Source organism: Nicotiana tabacum, chromosome 8, assembly GCF_000715075.1.
Source record: "Nicotiana tabacum cultivar K326 chromosome 8, ASM71507v2, whole genome shotgun sequence".
NCBI lineage: Eukaryota > Viridiplantae > Streptophyta > Magnoliopsida > Solanales > Solanaceae > Nicotiana > Nicotiana tabacum.
The window spans coordinates 109,886,349-109,903,238 of NC_134087.1; positions in this window are offsets into that span (position 1 = coordinate 109,886,349).

Consider the following 16,890-nt stretch of genomic DNA (forward strand, 5'->3'; position numbering starts at 1 on the left):
CCCTTTTGAGAGTCCAATAGTTTTCAGTGTTGTGCCCTTCCACCCCAGAATGATAAGCACATCGGGTGCCGGGTTGGTAAGAAGGTGACTCTAGGTTTTGCCTATTCAGGGGTATGGGTTGTAACAAACCCATTTGGACCAATTTGGGGAAAAGGCTAGAATATGACTCACCAATGGGTGTGAAGTTTGTTTTCCTGGGCGGCTCCCGGGCACGGGCATTGTAGGGGAAATTATTTTGTGGAGGTCTGGGATTATACTGAGCTTGGTGAGGAGGCTGATTTTTGGGAAATGGAGCTTGGTTTTGATGAAATTGTTGTTGTGGCCTAGCGTAGGGTTGGGCATTCATCACCACGTATGGCTGAGGGGCCATAGCATAGGCCGCATCTTGATGGGGATAGTAATGTTGTGAGGTGCTTGTAGAGAAGTAATTTCTGGGTGGACGGGGTTTTCTTGCACTTGAAGTTGCCATTGCCACTTCTTCCTTCTTCTTTTGGTTCTCTACACCTCCAGACCCACCTTGAATTGCATGGGGAGAAGCCCTTATAGCAGATTGACTCAATATGCGCCTCGTTTTTAAACCATTTTCTACCATTTCACCAATTTGGATGGCCTCGGCAAATGGTTTCCCCATCGTAGACATCATATTCTGAAAATAATCAGCCTCTTAGGCTTGAAGAAAAACACTAACCATATCTATTTCATCCATTGGAGGCTTGACTATGGCCCCTTGTTCGCGCCATTTGACAGCATACTCTCGGAAGCTTTCCAAAGACTTTTTCTTGAGATCTGACAACGAATTCCTATCAGGGGCTATGTCGATGTTATATTAAAACTGCCTGACAAAATACCAAGCTAGGTCATCTCAAATATGCCAACGAGATATATCCTGATCCATGTACCATTCAGAAGAATTGCCAACTGGGCTTTCTCCAAAATAAACCATGAGAAGCTCCTCTTTTCCACCTGTTCCCTGCAATTGGTTGCAGTACCTCTTGAGGTGGGCTATGGCATCCCCATGCCCGTCGTACTTTTCAAACTTCGGGGTTTTGAAACCCAGGGGTAAATGCACGTGTGGTAACATACACAGGTCAGCGTAGGATATGCTCTTTTTCCCGCTCAAACCCTATATATTTTTGAGACTCTGCTCCATGCTTCTCATCTTTCGGGTAATCTCCTCTTGTTCAGGGTTTTTTATGGTTTTCTCTTATCCCGCAGTAAGCTCGTACCGGGGTGGCTGAGGGTAAGAATTGGTAGTGAACTGGGTAGGTTCCAGTGGGAAGGATGGTACTTGGAAGGTGAAAGATGATGGATCACAACTAGGCCTGGACAAAGTGGGTTGTGTCGTGGCCGAACAAGGTGGCGTAGTGAATATGTTAGAGGTCGCACCTGAAATCAACACCTGGGGGCGAACCTCAGAAGGTGTTCTAGCAAAGTGGGCTGAGATGGTAGGATATCCCAATGGGGTATTGGGCTAACTTATTAGGACGTTGGAGGTCCCCCTGCCCTGGGAATTAGCTTAGGGAATCCAGGTATCGCACTCGGTGGTTCTTTGTCGATGGACCAGGCGTCCCACATTTCCATCATGCGGAGACGCAGAATTCTGTTTTCCTTAGCAGCTGCAGATTCTGAAGTTGGGACGGCTGAAATCGGGATATCCTCTGGGATAGGAACTGTTGGCAAGTGACTTTCCGACGACATTTCTACATTTCCTTTTGATCTTGTAAAGTACGGATGTGAAGTCAGACTACCACAAAACCAACCACCTAAACTCAACAGTACATAACAAATCGATTAGTTTGAAGCAAATAACACATAGGTAATCACATATTGAGGCGTGATGCACCTATACAGTTAAATGTGTTTCTACATGTTTCGCAACGGTTGCATATTTCATCCCGGCTTTTGTTTATCTCTCCACTTTTCCTTTCTTTCCACTTTAGCTCTTTTATGCTTCTCCTCTTATTCCTGTCTTCCTCTCTTTTCTTTCCTCTCTTTTCTTGCTTTTCTCGCTTTTCTATTGGTTTTTCTTTTGCTCTCTTCTTTTTTTTCCTCTTTTTTGAGTTATTTTATAAAATCATGACGGAATCCGATGAGGATTGCCTATGTATCACGATGCCTCGTGAATCAGATCATCTCTTAGTTCAAGAAACAATTTTTGGGGTTTTCCAATTTTTTATTAATAAAACTTCTACTTTACTGAATTGCAAAATACTCGAAACATACTTTTTCTAGGAATTTAAAACTTTAGACAGACTCGAAACATACTCTAGAACTGAAAATACAGACTCGCAAAAAGGAAATACAATCAAGAGTACATCAGTGCCTCCAACCTTGTCCTAGGAACACCAACTGGTCTTGCAGCGGGCCTACGCACCATGTCATCTTGGAGACGATAGAGATCCTCCATTATCTGGCGGACAAGGATCATTACCGTGGCGATGAACATTGACCTGGCTCCTCACACTCACTGCATTTCATCATGATATAGTCGGCGATTCTTCTGACCATTTCCCTTATGATGCCATTTTCTTGCAACAAATGCCCAATCTGTCGGGATCTAACCTCTAAGACCTAGGTGGTGGTATGATTCTGCTCTTGCAAATGTTGTAGGTCTCCCTCTAGCTGTGCCATCAAAGCGTAGCAATGTTCTCTCTCAGCTTTGAAGCTCTTGGCTTGTTTGGCCATTTTACTTTCGAGGTTGCTAATCTCCTTTTCCCAACCTGTGACCCTCTTTCATATCCTTCTTTCATCTATTGAACGAAAGTTGCACGTCCTTTTGCATTTTTAGTCAACTTTGTTCATACTTTTGCTAGCTCAGACTCAGTTTTCTGCAAATCATCTTCACAATCACGCAACTTTTGTGTAAGGTTGTAGATGAGCCTTTCATCTTTTTTGCTTCTGCCTGGGTTTTCGGTTGTTGTTCTCAATTGTCGAACCTGGGCTCTAAGAGCTTCATTTTCTTGGACCAGCCTTTTTCTTTCACCCTCGGCCTCTCGAGCCTGTAGATCATTGTTGAAGGTGACATTCCTCAACTCTTCTCGCAAAGCGTGAATGCTAGCTTGATATTTCTTTTCTTTTTCTCTCCAGGCCAACCTTTCCTGATTTTTGTCATCAAAAGCTTGAACATGGGCCTTTTGGCAGGCCTCTCGGGCTCAGGCTCGGGCTCTGACTCATTGTTCACATAAAACCTTCTTTCAAACCAAACAGTATAATTGGGATCAGCTTTGCCCCTAGCTGGGTCTGGTACCTGGGTGTCACTTTTTAGATACCGACAACCATTCCAATCCCGTTGAACTAAAGCCTTGGGTAGTGTTGCTTCTGGGTGTAATTCAACGACTTGGGTACTTAGATCTGCATCTTCGGGTATCACCTGATATCTTCCAAGTTTTCTCAGAACTCTTTGTGGTGCATATGGTTGGATACTCCTCAATCCCATCATCATCAAGTAGCCTTTTGAAGCTGTCATGTATATGACTTCTGTTACCGGGAGCCATCCTATGGTCCATTCAATTTGATTTGCTCTCAGATTTCTTAAATAGGAGACCCAAACTTCAACTTCTTCTGGCATTTTGTAGTCTTCCAACCTTTCCTTATAATTTTTTGATGAAAATGTTCCTGTTCGAAGCATATCTCATAAACTTAGGATGATGGCGAAGGTGTTCCATCATCCACATTTGAAGGAGAATATTGCAACCCTCGAAGAATTGAGCCCCAGATTTGCACAAGGTTAATGCCCAGTAAATGTCTACCAGCACTAACGGTACAAGTGTGTGATCTTTTTTGGTGACGAGGATCTGTGCGATTCTGGCCATACGAGTGTCTATTGTGCCCTCCGTATTTGGAAAGACCATGACTTCTAGAAATGCCACGATAAAGGCAAACTGACGATGAATTTTTCATATGTTCTTGTCTTGTTTGTTATTCAACCCATTTTCATGTGTTTCAAACCCGGATGAGTGCCCGAACCTAAAGTACAAGAAGTAGAAAGAACAACATCCTTTTCTCATGTGGGCCTTATTCATTTGTTTGCTAATATTCAGAAGATCGAAGAACTTGTGCACAGAGGGAGCCCTTGGGAATATGAGTTGCTGCTTTCTTAACTCTTGGCCAAAATAAATATACCCGGCCATTTCTTCTAGAGTGAGGGTGAACTTAAAATCTGAGAAATGGAACACATTGTGGACGGGATCCCAAAAGTTATCAAGGCTTTGACTAAATCCTCCCGGGGTTTGACGTGCATGATGTCTACAAAGGAACCCAACTGTTCTTTCACCCAACCCCGACCATCTTCATCTAAATCATCCCATCACCTGCGAAGCTGCAACTGAGCCCATTCTATGATAGATTGCGATGAGTCCTGGACAGTATTCATTTGTACCTGTGTAGGGTTAAGGTTAGGGTTGACTCTTGTGGACTCTTTTTGCAAAACAAGTTTTCTAAAGAAAACCAACGGACAAAGACCCCTTTTATTGCTACTTTAACAAAAATGGTCATTTTTACAAACGTGACCCCTTCACAATTCTAAACAAATTTTGAGGCCGGGGGTAAGTATGTAATTGGAAAAGACTCCTTTTAGACAGACTTGCCCGTTCCTCCCGAAAATAGCCTTTTGACAATTGAAATATAATCTAAGGCTAATCTGGTAAGAAACGACTTAAAATACAACCGAAGATGGGTCGGCTTATTATTTTGACCAAAGCCCTAAACCACACTTTGTTTTATTATTTGTAAAAAGGAAGCCGAACCTTATGTAGGCTACCTACGTATCCCACATCCGGTGAGAATCAGACCTACGTAGTTCGGTCAGTTATGACATAAAAAACATGATATTTGACTCACTCTTTTGAAATACACTTTCCTTTTTCTCTCTTTTCCTTTTTTTTCAAAAATTTGGCAGAGTTTCGGTATATTTTTAAATACCGGAATTTTTAGAAACCGGGTAAATTCTCTCTCCTACCTCACTCTTGGTTTTTCTCTTTATTTCCTTTTCCTAATCAGTCAACATGCAAGCCGAAATAGATAAATATTCACATAGCACGTAGGATGCATTAGGATGGTCTTTATTTTGGGTACACATGTCCTAGACGGACCCAAACCCTGTGTTGAGTCCCCAAGGTCAAATGCACGTGATGCAAATAATCATTCCTATTAAGAATCTGGCATGAAGTTACGTTATTCTAGGTTAAAATCTTGTGGTTTATGGTCTAGACTTGGGTTACCCGAGCGGACAACTAGGGCCGAAGAGAGGGCAACGTACCGGGAGCACTAAAGTCTACCCGGCCTTATTGCTGGCCCAGCCTCGATCTATTTGGTATAATTTATACAAAAAAGTGGGTCACGTGAACGTGTGCACCATTTTCAGAAGACTAAGAGGGGAGACGTAAGAAGGCATTTAAATACAGTTCAAGTAATATCAAAGCAGTAAATAGAAACTAGTACATTAAGTCCACAAAATACAGTAATATCAACAATAAAGCCAAATAAAATCACATTAACAAGCTCGAATTCTTGAACCCTGAACCAGAGATTATGAGTTCGATATCCCCAGTAGAGTCGCCAGAGCTGTCACACCTCATTTTTACCACCCGAGGAGGTATATAAGGGAGTTTTTCCAATTTAAGTGACATTATTCGATAAGGGATTATTTTATTTAATTTTTCAGAGTCTCCACTTGGAATAACTTATTTGGTGTCCCAAGTCACCGATTTATTTTAAAATCCCAAATCGAGGAAAATTTTATTTTTTAAAGGTCTGCGAACCAAAAATTCTAGATAAAGAATTCTGTAACCCGGGAGAAGGTGTTAGGCATTCCTGGATTCCGTGGTTCTAGCACGGTCGCTCAACGATTTATACTTGGCTTAAGTTGTCTAATTACTTTTTTAAGACCTATGTGCATTTATCTTTTACCGCTTTTAGTCACTTGATTATTCGTAATTAAATAATTGAGTTACGCGTACGTATACTCTTTTCTTTTGGCGCGTCAAAAATCATGTCACGGGAACGTGTCCACAATTAATAATGCTTTGTTTATTTTATTAGGAAAAATTTGGTTGAAGTTGCCCGAACTTTTTCCTCGAGTTACTTTTAGAATTAAATTTGCAATTACATTACGCGAATATATATATAATCGCAATACTAATCTAAAATCGGGCCTAAAGCAAACAACGATTGTTCTAATTAATAAGAGGTTTGCGAGGGCCATGCAAAATTAAATAATGGCACACCTCGATCTAAAAGAGTTATTACTAATTATACGAGGGCCATGGACTTAGGGATTTTGTTTATCATGGCACACCTTAGATTCACAAATTTTAATTAGGTTCATGAGGGCCATATGTTATAGGTTTTAAAACATGGCACACCTCAAATGATTTTTCCTTTTTAGAAGAAAACTTATTTAATTAAGGTCACCTAGTATGTTCCTATTTAGGACTTAATTTAACAAAGTCTAACTAATCATGAAAAGGTTTTAAAATTATTTTTTGGGGCAAGGGGAATGGGCTAGAAGCAGCCAACTACGAATCAGCTTTAAGAGCTGAAAATTGGGCTCACGAAGGGCCTAGAAATCAGAAGCCTAAAATGCAATCAAGGATTCTGAGACAAACAGCCCACGTTGGGCTTAAATTCTAGGCGGGCTCAGTTGTGCATTGACACCGGCTGGGCCTATCCACCTCTTTGCATTTTTTAAAACCATGGTATACATAAATCATGAATTACAAAAGAGCTTCTTTTCCGGATTAAGAGATTCGAATTTACAATCACAAAATTGAAGGCTAGTCATGATACATCTTGTTTGCAATCATAAAATATTCATGACTAGACTCAAAATATATAATTACTTGTTCATGAGAGCATACAACAAAAAATCAAAGGTACGACTTAATAGGGCCAAATCCAGCCCAACTCTAAACAAAAGAACATTTATCAAGCTGAAGGAAATGGGACAAGAGCTCAAAAGCCATTTGGGCCTGAAATTGGGCCCTAAAGGCAAAGAGTGAACTCAAACAAAGGGCAGCCGAAACGCGACTTTCAACAGGCTGCTTTGGCTTAAACCTTAACCAAGTCCAAACGAAACACTCAAATCTCTCAAATTACAGCAAGAAACATCTTAATTCAATGAAGGCTACTCACAGAATTATACCTTAAAGTTACCAAGAACACACACTTAGGCGCATTAATTGTAGCCCAGCCTATGAAACGTAAGTTCAGATTCAGACACTTAGACAGTCCTATTATTACACAACTCTTAGTATTGAATGACAAACTTTACATCAATAACGAGCTTTGCATTGCTTCTTTGTGGCATTATTCACTTCTTCTAGATTGAGGTATTTCTCGCATGGTTTGGTTTCATTTACTTCCCCTACAATTTCTTTCCCTTTGTATGTCACAATTGCTCTGTTGTAATTCCAAGGGACTGCATTGTCCATAGAAGCCTCGTCTTCTTTTGTTAACATGTAAATCCTACCTTAAAGCTTCTAAGTCAATTGATCCAACCAACTAGTGGCTGAACCAACAGGTTATAGCTCATTACCAAGTAAAAAAAAAAGAAAGAAGGTCTTTAAGTAAGGAAATCAGATAGAGGAAAAGAAAAATGTTACTTAAAGAAGCATGAACAATATTCTCGACTGTGTGTTTTACTATGAATCAAGATTGTTGGTATTCAATTTTGATATCATTTTTTCATACTATTGCAATGCATACAAAACTACTAAACGAGCTTGACATAAATAAACACACATTGCTCATGTTAACACACTTGCCATTGTACTATTCAAAGTCAAAGAAAAATCAAACAGTATCCAAAGAACACTCATCCATTGCACATCCATTTGAAAAATTTTGACATTTTTTCATAAACTCAAACACAAGGAAACTACACAGAGTCTAAGTAGTACCTGGAACAGTGAGGGTTTAGCAAAGAAAAAATAGAAGAGCAAATATCTGAGAATTCAAAAGAGAATAGCAGAACAACAGCAGTAGATACAGCACAGCAAACCCCAGAAAATCAGAACTTCAGACCCCAAAAATGAACAACTGAAAATAGAGAGACCAGCTAATGGACCAAGAACCTTCTATCTTCAAACCAGGTTTCAAAACTTGTGAGGACAGAGAAAAAATTTTGAATTTTCAAACTGTTTTGAGTATGAACTTTTCAGAGAAGAAGATAAACCTTTTTCAGAAAAATTGCTTATGAAAATATCTATCAGAATCTGTCTTTTTCAAAAGGATAGAAACTATATATAGGATGCCTAAGGGGGAGCATCTTTTAGCATATTCCTTATCCTAAGGAATAATAGTATAGTCCTTTTTAAAAAAACCTTGGTACAGCTGTCCCATTTTCAGCATATATTTTAAATAGCTAGGACAGCTGTACACTTTCCTAAAAATATCTGATTTTCAGCCCAAGTAAAACCCCCTTTTTACCCCTTAGGTTATTACTTACTTCAGGTTTTACCTAAACTTTTCTAGTCCAAATGAGCCCCTAAAGCTTTACTAATTTTTACATCAGGGCAAACAATTTGAAACAAATCCAAAGATGTAGCAAATGTGAATAAAACAGTGGAAATTTATAAAAAAAAAAACTATTGTCAATTGAATATGAATCAGCCTATCTTTATTAAAACTTTTCTTCCTAATTAACTATAGCAATCATACGGAACACCTAAAATCTAAACTAAACCAGCATATCATTCAAACACAAAAATCTAAACTTAAAGCTGGAAAAAGAGAACATTTAATCAAGATAGAATCAATGCAATTCTGGCATAGAAATTTGAATAGTTACTAATTAAACAATCAATCTAAAACTAAAATTAGATGAACATGTGACCAAGAGAAAAAAACATAAAAAAACAGCTATTAGCCTAAAATAATGCAGCTATGAACAATCAATTCAACAAAAACCTAAACAAACCTAAACTTAAATGAATTAAGCATGCTTTTAATTGAAACGAATGTCAGAAAATAACTAACTGTCACAAGAGGGAAAACAACAGAAGAAAGTTAAACATGCTACTAAAAATAAAAGAAAAATCAAACATGCATAGAAGGAACAAAACCAAAATTTAAACAATCAAAAAGAAAAAGAAAAGGATTTACCCGATTGAAATCAAAACTGGATCAAAACATGAACATTGTCCAAACTTCCTGAGATATGATATGGACTTTGACTACCATTAATCGTCTGTTCTTAACAAGAACAGTCGACTAATGGAGGTTTTAAGTCCATTCGACTAACCGCAGACCAAGAAAAAAAGAAGAGGAATTTTAGGGTTCTTCTGAATCACCAGATCTAAGATGCGAGGCACTCAAGGCTGATTCGAAAGGGGTTAAAGGTTATTTGGGGTTCAAATAGGGGTAAGCATCATAGGGTGTAAATTTGAAATAATTTGGAACGGTTCAATTTTTGGCCAGATATTTGATTTAAGATTCAAATGAAACGGGTTTGATTCGAAGGAAGGGAAGTGAAGATTTGGAATGGGGAGATGCAGGGGAGTCTGTGGTATCATTTTGGGACTGATTTGACCACCAAAACCACCGTGAGGCGATTTTCGATGGGTGGTTTGCGGCGGAGGTGGTGAGGGAATGAAGGGCGGCTAGGGTTTCGTTGGTTGGGGTGATATACAGAGCAAAATTGTAACGACCCGACCGGTCGTTTTGAGTTCCGGCACGTCATTCAGCAGTTTGAGGCCATGAGCAGCTTCATCTCAGGTATATTGACTTGTGTGTATGGTCAGAATTAAAATTCAGGAAGTTTGGAGTCAAATCTAAATGGAAATTCTCATTTTGAAAGCTTAAAATTGAAGAAATAAACTAGGATTGGAATTTTGAGTAAACGACCTCGGAATTGGGATCCGAAGGTTCCAACAGGTTCATATGATGATTTCGGACTTGGGCGTATGCCCGGATTGGGTTTTGGATAACCCGGGAGCATTTTGGCGCCTATTGTGGAAGATAGTATTTTAGAAGAAATTGCATCAGTTTGGTTTAAAATGTATTTCAGTGTTATTGATGTCCGTTTGGGATTCCAAAACTGGGAGTAGCTCCGTATGGTGATTCTGGATTTGGGAGCGCGATCGGAAGTGAATTCGGAGGTCCGTAGGTCATTTTGGAGTCGTTCGGCTAAAGATGGAAAATTGAAGGTTTTTGAGAAAATTTGACCGGAAGTGGAAATTTTGATATCGGATTCGAAATGCGAATTTTATGGTTTGGATAGCTTCGTTAGGTTATTTGTAACTTAGGAGTTTGTCCGGAATATCTTTGTGTTGAAATATATGAATTATGAGAAAAATTTGAAATTTTTTTATATTTAATATTGTTAAAGTTGACTTTGGTCAACATTTTTGGTAAACGGACCCGGACCCGTGATTTTTCTGTCTCGAAAGGTCCATAGAAAATATGGGAGTTGAACGTGTTTCCGGAATCAAATTCCGAGGTCCCAGGCCCGAGAAATGAATTTTTTCGTGAAATTATTTTCTGAAAATGTTTAAGGAAAATGAAAATGAAATTTGATCAGAAAGTAATGGTATCGGGCTCGTATTTTGGTTCCGACTCCCGGTACAGGTCATATATGTTGGTTAAGCGCTTCCTGTAAAGTTTGGTTACAAACGGACGTTGTTTGACGGGTTTCGGCCTTAAATTGAAAAATTTGAAAGTTTATGAAATTTGAAAGAATTCTTGGATTTAAGGCTCAAATCATTGATTTTGATGTTATTTTGGCGATTTGATCGCTCGAGCAAGTTTGTGTGATGTTTTAGAGTTAGTGTTCATATTTGGTTTGGAGCCCCGAGGGCTCGGGAGTGTTTCGGAGGTGTCTCGGAGTGATTTCGGACTTGGGAAAAAATTGCAGAAAATTGCAGAAAATTCTGCTGTGCCCAGAAAATTTTAGGTGCGAGTAGTCCAGTTTGGAACCTCATATCTTGTAATCTATAAAAATCAGAAAACGTGCAAAACATGAAAGTTGTAGCCCAGACATTCTAGTTTTCGGAAAGTTAAACCATTCACGATTTGGATATCATCTCAGAAAGTTACGATGGATCGAAAAGGGCTGTTGGAGCAATTTTGGCAGAATTTACGATGCAATTTAGAAGCTCATATCTCGGGATATATAAAGAGTTATATGGTGTACAACCTATCAAATTAAAGATCTTTGAGTCTAGTTTCTAAATCTTTAAAACGTTTGTCATTTTGATATTTATACAAGACGTTATGGGTGTTTAAACAGAAGGTATCCAACAAGGAACAATTTTAATAGGATGTACAACTTGTATAGCACAAGTGCAAGGTACAACTCGACGAAGCACAGGCAGATTCTTTTATACACGGATTTAGCTCACTTTTCTTCATTTCTTCAAAGTATGGACGATTTTTGGGGAGCTTCAAGAGGGGATTTTCATCATCAATGTGAAGGTAAGTTATCCCCACCTATTTTGAGTTAAGTACATCAATTATGTATGGATTTGAGCATGAAAATTGTAGAAAAATTGAGGATTTAGACCTAGGGATTTGAAAATAAGATTTGGTGATTTGAGGGGTCAAATGAACTCCGATTTTGGTAAATTTTATATGTACCGACTCGTGAAGAGACGAGGAATCCGGTGATGTGACTTTATAACTTTTCGAGAAGTGGGCCCGGGGCTCGGTTTTTGCAAATTTTGTGATTTTCGATATTTTTCGAGTCTTTTCGATTGGGTTATATTCCCTTAGCCTATTGTAATATATTCCTTGTGGTTTTGGCAAGATTCGACGCGCGAGGAGGTCGATTCGAAAGGAAAGGGCATCGCGGAGTAGACTTTTGGCCATCTTGAGGTGAGTAATAGATGTAAATGCTGTTCTGAGGGTTTGAAACCCCGGACTTTCACATCGTAACGCTATATTGAGGAGTGACACGCACTCCATGGCGAGTGCGGGGTCGGATACTATTGGGGATTGTGACTTGGTCCATCCCGTGTGATGTTTATACTATACTAGTGATTGATACGCATACTTCATTGATATTACTGGGCTTGATGCCATGTTTGGGGCCTTGTGCCGATTTGTAAAATCCTTCGAGGATTGATATTACTGCTTAGCATGATTTGCATATCATTTAATTTCAGTCCAAGGTTTTAAATGTTGTTTTGCAAACTCAACCATAATTCTAAGTGTTGAAAACTTAAATGATATTTTTAAATATATTCCGGGTTGGGAACTTCTATTTTGTAAATTCCCAAGGGGCTTATTATATTATTTTCTGGATTGATTATAAAGTGACTTGAAACAGTGGTAACAATGACACTGTGTGATATACTTGAAACAGTGGTAACAATGACACTGTGTGATATACTTGAAACAGTGGTAACAATGACACTGTGTGATATACTTGAAATAGTGGTAACAATGACACTGGATGATATACTTGAACAGTGGTAATAATGGCACTGTATGATATAAATTGGTCAGGTAACAATGGTTGACCGGTCAGGTAACAATGACTGACCAAGATATTGCGTTTGGGCTGTAGGAGCCCCTCCGGAGTCTGTACACACCCCCAGTGAGCGTCATCGACGATAAATAAATATGGATGGCTCGGACTGCACGCCGCAGTGGGTACTGGAATGTACCATCATATGCATTGCATTGCATTCATGTATTTGTATTTATACTGGTGTTTAGCTGCTCAGTTTCATATGTTGTTGTATATTCGGATTGTAGCTTACTTTGTGTATTTACTGGATTTTCTTATCTTCGGATTGTAGTTACTTTTATTACTCACTAGGTCGGAGTACTCACTTTACTCCCTGCACCTTGTGTGCAGATCCAGGGTAGTCTCAGGCTTAGTAGATCCAGTTGATCAGCAGATCCAGCCTCTGGGAGTATCGAGGTAGCTGCACGGCGTTCGCAACCATTGATCTTCTCCCTCCTATCCTATCTCTTTATTTCCACATTATCGGACTTTGGATATACCGTGTATTAGGATGATATTCTGTATTCTAGAGGCTCAGATTCGTGACATCGGGTCCTAGTGAGATTATATTGTGTATTTTGTTAAAATCTTCAGTACTTTAATCTTGCTTAATTGATATTTCTTTCCGCTATTTTTGATAAATTGGGTTAGGTGTTGAATAATGGTCGGGCTTGCCTAGTAGTGTGTTGGACGCCATCACGACCGGAATTTGGGTCGCGACAAAAATGAGATGAATTTCAATCTTGGAGGGGGGGTTGACCTCAGTTCGGACAGTTATATCAATAAAGACTAATTAGTTCCGGGTTGTTGGATGGATAAAATCCAACGGTTGAGATCAAGTTGGAACGAAACGGTGTCGTTTTGGAGTTATACGGGTGGACCGGGTTAAATGGTGTTGGGCTTGGGTTTTGGGGTGGATTTGGCTGGGGTTGGGACAAAATATGGTCTGATTTGGAGACCCAATTCCAAAAATTAATACCCTCTTTTCATTTTCAAATTCTTTTCTTTTCTTTCTTTTTCCTTTTTCTTTTTTTTAAAAAAAATCCTAACAATTAAAAATCCTAAATTACCAAAAATGTGAAATTAAACTAATTAATTAATTATAAAAATTTTAAACATCACTTAACTCAATATTAAAAAGAAAAAATCAATAAACTAAGAATGAAAAGATAAGCAATGTAAAATGAGCTATTTTTGTGATTTTGAAATTTTATAAAACAAATAATTTCTGATTAATTTTAAAAAATTTAAAAATAAATCCTAAATGCAATGCATGACATTTTTAGTATTTTTCATGATTTAAATAAATTAAACATGCACAGAAAAATACAAATAATTCTACAGAAAATCCTAAAATGGCCAATAATTAACAAAAAATCTATTTTTCTTGGGATTTTATAGGAGTGTTTTTGTACGGGGCAAAAATCACATGCTCACAGCGATGACTTTAAGATTGTAGTCACACTTATTCCTATTGTGGTTCAGACTCAGGAACCTATTGATGTTGAGGTAACTACATCAGTTCCATTCGAGGTAGAAGTAGCTCCGCCCGCAGCCACCTCCTCTCCATTTGAAGTAGAAGTGGTCACACCTTTTACTGTGACGGTGTCAACCACACCCCCATTAAACTAAAAAGCAATACCCTAGGATTATGTTGCCGAGGTTCGGCAAAGGGAAGACTATGATAGAGGAATCTGACGCCGCACAAGGAATGACTAGAACTAGAAGAGTCTATACACCTGAACACCAGGGAGGTTCAAGTAAGGAGGCCACTACTAGGTAGCCTATCATTGAGACCTGGCCAGATGACCTGTGGAGGAAAGTGCAGGCAAAAGAATACTCTGTCGTTGACCATATGAACAAAGTCCCTGCGCAGATATCTATCCTGTCACTATCGCAGAATTTAGAAGCACACAAGAATTCTTTGATAAAAGTACTGGGTGAGGCTTATGTACCCAATAACATCACTGGTGGAGAAATGGCCAACATGGTAGGGCAAGTGCTGGAGAGCCATAAGATTATCTTCCATGAAGATGAGCTACCGCCCGAGGGTTTGAATCACAATCGAGCATTGCATATCACAGTGCAATTTGAAGACAAGTTCATTGCCAGGGTCCTGGTTGATGGGGGTTCAAGCCTAAATATTTGTCCATTGGACACTCCGAAGAGGTTGGACAAAGGTTTCCCACAAGATACTGGTAGGAAGCATGAATGTGAAGGCTTTCGATGGGTCCCAGAGGGCCATGATCGGGGAAATCAACCTTTGCTTGCAGATGGGGCCAATTTGGTTTGACGTTGAATTTCAGGTGCTTGACATACCAGCCTCATATAATATTCTGTTGGGCCGGCTATGGATCCATGCTGCTGGAGCCGTGCCTTCCACACTACATCAAGCCGTGAAGTTTGAATGGAACCGCCAGGAGGTAATCATTCACGGAGATGGAAGTAACCCCATCTACACTAGTCAAACCATCCCGGCCATCGGACATAGAAGGAGGCTAGGAGGGGAAACTTATCATCACATTGAATGGGTAAATGTTGTCAAGAACGATAAGTATGGAGTAACAAAATAGAAAGCATACTGGCATGGTCCGGATATGAAACCAGCAAAGGGTTAGGAAAGAACCTCCAGGGTATCACCAAACCGATACGACTGAAAAATCATGGAACCACTTTTGGGCTCGGATACCAGTATACACGGTAGGAGTACAGGGAATTGTCATCTCCATGGCGTGGACCGTATTACCCTCTTCAGCAATCGATACCCCGTTTGGAACAGGCTTTCCATCAGGCAGACACAATATGAGGAACTGTCGAAGAAGAAGCACTAGTTGGGCTGAAGGATTTGTTCTTGGAAGATGAGGATATGGACTGCAGTGCCATAATTGAGGAGGAGGAGGAAGAAGGCCTCACTATTCAGACTGTGGCAATGGGAGCTATTCTCAGAAACTAGACCGCCACACCATCCTGAGCCCGCCGAGTCCCTGGGTAGCTTGGCAGAATTTATTTCTATGGCCATTTTAGGCATTTAAAATTTCCTGTAGTTTCATTTTAATCTTTACTTGTTTCAAAATAAATGCTTGATTCATCGAGCTGTGCTTTGTCTGAACAATTTTTCAAGTTTTAATCAAATGCATTTGCTCTTTATTATTCACTACTATCTTTACACTTTTTCTTTCCACAATGTTATTATTACTTTTGCTGATGAACCAGTGACTGTGACATGTAATGAGGCAACGCAGCAAGAGAATAATGACTCAGAGGAAGAAGACGAGGTACCCGAGGAAATCATCCGGGAGGTTGAAAATTTTGAAAATAAGCCTAAGTCCAATCTGGACGAGACTGAAGCAGTAAATTTGGGAGACACCAAGACCGTCAAAGAGACCTACATCAGCATTCACTAGTCACCGATAGAGAAGGAAGAGTACATTCGTTTCCTAAAAGAATATGAGGACATTTTTGCATGGTTATATGATGACATGATCGGTTTGAGCACTTCCATAGAGGCTCACAAGTTGCCTACTAATCCAATGTGTCCGCCAGTAAATAGAAACTCAGAAAGTTCAAACTGAGACAGTTCGCACCACGGTAGCTGGTATTGAAGAAAATCTTCCTGCATCAAGATGAAGCCAAAGGGAAATTCTCTCGCAACTGGCAAGGTTCGTACATGGTTCACAGAGTACTGACAGGAGGAGCACTCATACTTGCAGAAATAGATGGAGAAATCTGACCAAAACCAATCAATACAGACGCAGTCAAGAGATACTATGCTTAAATGTTTTACATTTCCTCACTTGATGTAATTGAACTACGCTTGACCTGATTCCCGTTTAAGAGAGGATATGTAGGCAGCCTTATGGGTTCGGTCATATCATAATAAAATTTTCATTTCCCCCAAGAGCAGAAACTGGGGCAGAATTTTGAGGAGGACCCTCAAAATTCTGGAGCAAGTCCAGTCAACGCCAATATATGTCAGACGGTCAGTCATCAGTCAAAAACTGGGGCAGAATTTTGAGAAGGAAGAAGATTCAGCAAGGTCCGTCATCCGCAAACGGTTAAAAATCATCTACCAAACTGGGGCAGAATTTTGAGGAGGACCCTCAAAATTCCAACATAAGAGAGCTGCAATGCCTTTGAAATGTGTCACAGTCGCTAGTTCATCAAAATTTACTTGACATATCAATACGCTTCTAAAATAATTCCATTTTTATCAATGAATGCAAATTTTTGAAAACTCTATTTTTCATAACAGTCAGGTGCTACCTAGGGGAACTCGAAGGGGGCTTCCAGAGCGGAGCAAAGCACGGTAGGCAAACGAAGCAAGAACCAACCTTCCCTCATGAAACTCACGACTTTTCTTTGAACGCAAACACATCTGACGATAGCATTCGTACACAAAGCATATTCACCATCCATCCGGCCGTTAGACGCTGAACTTATCC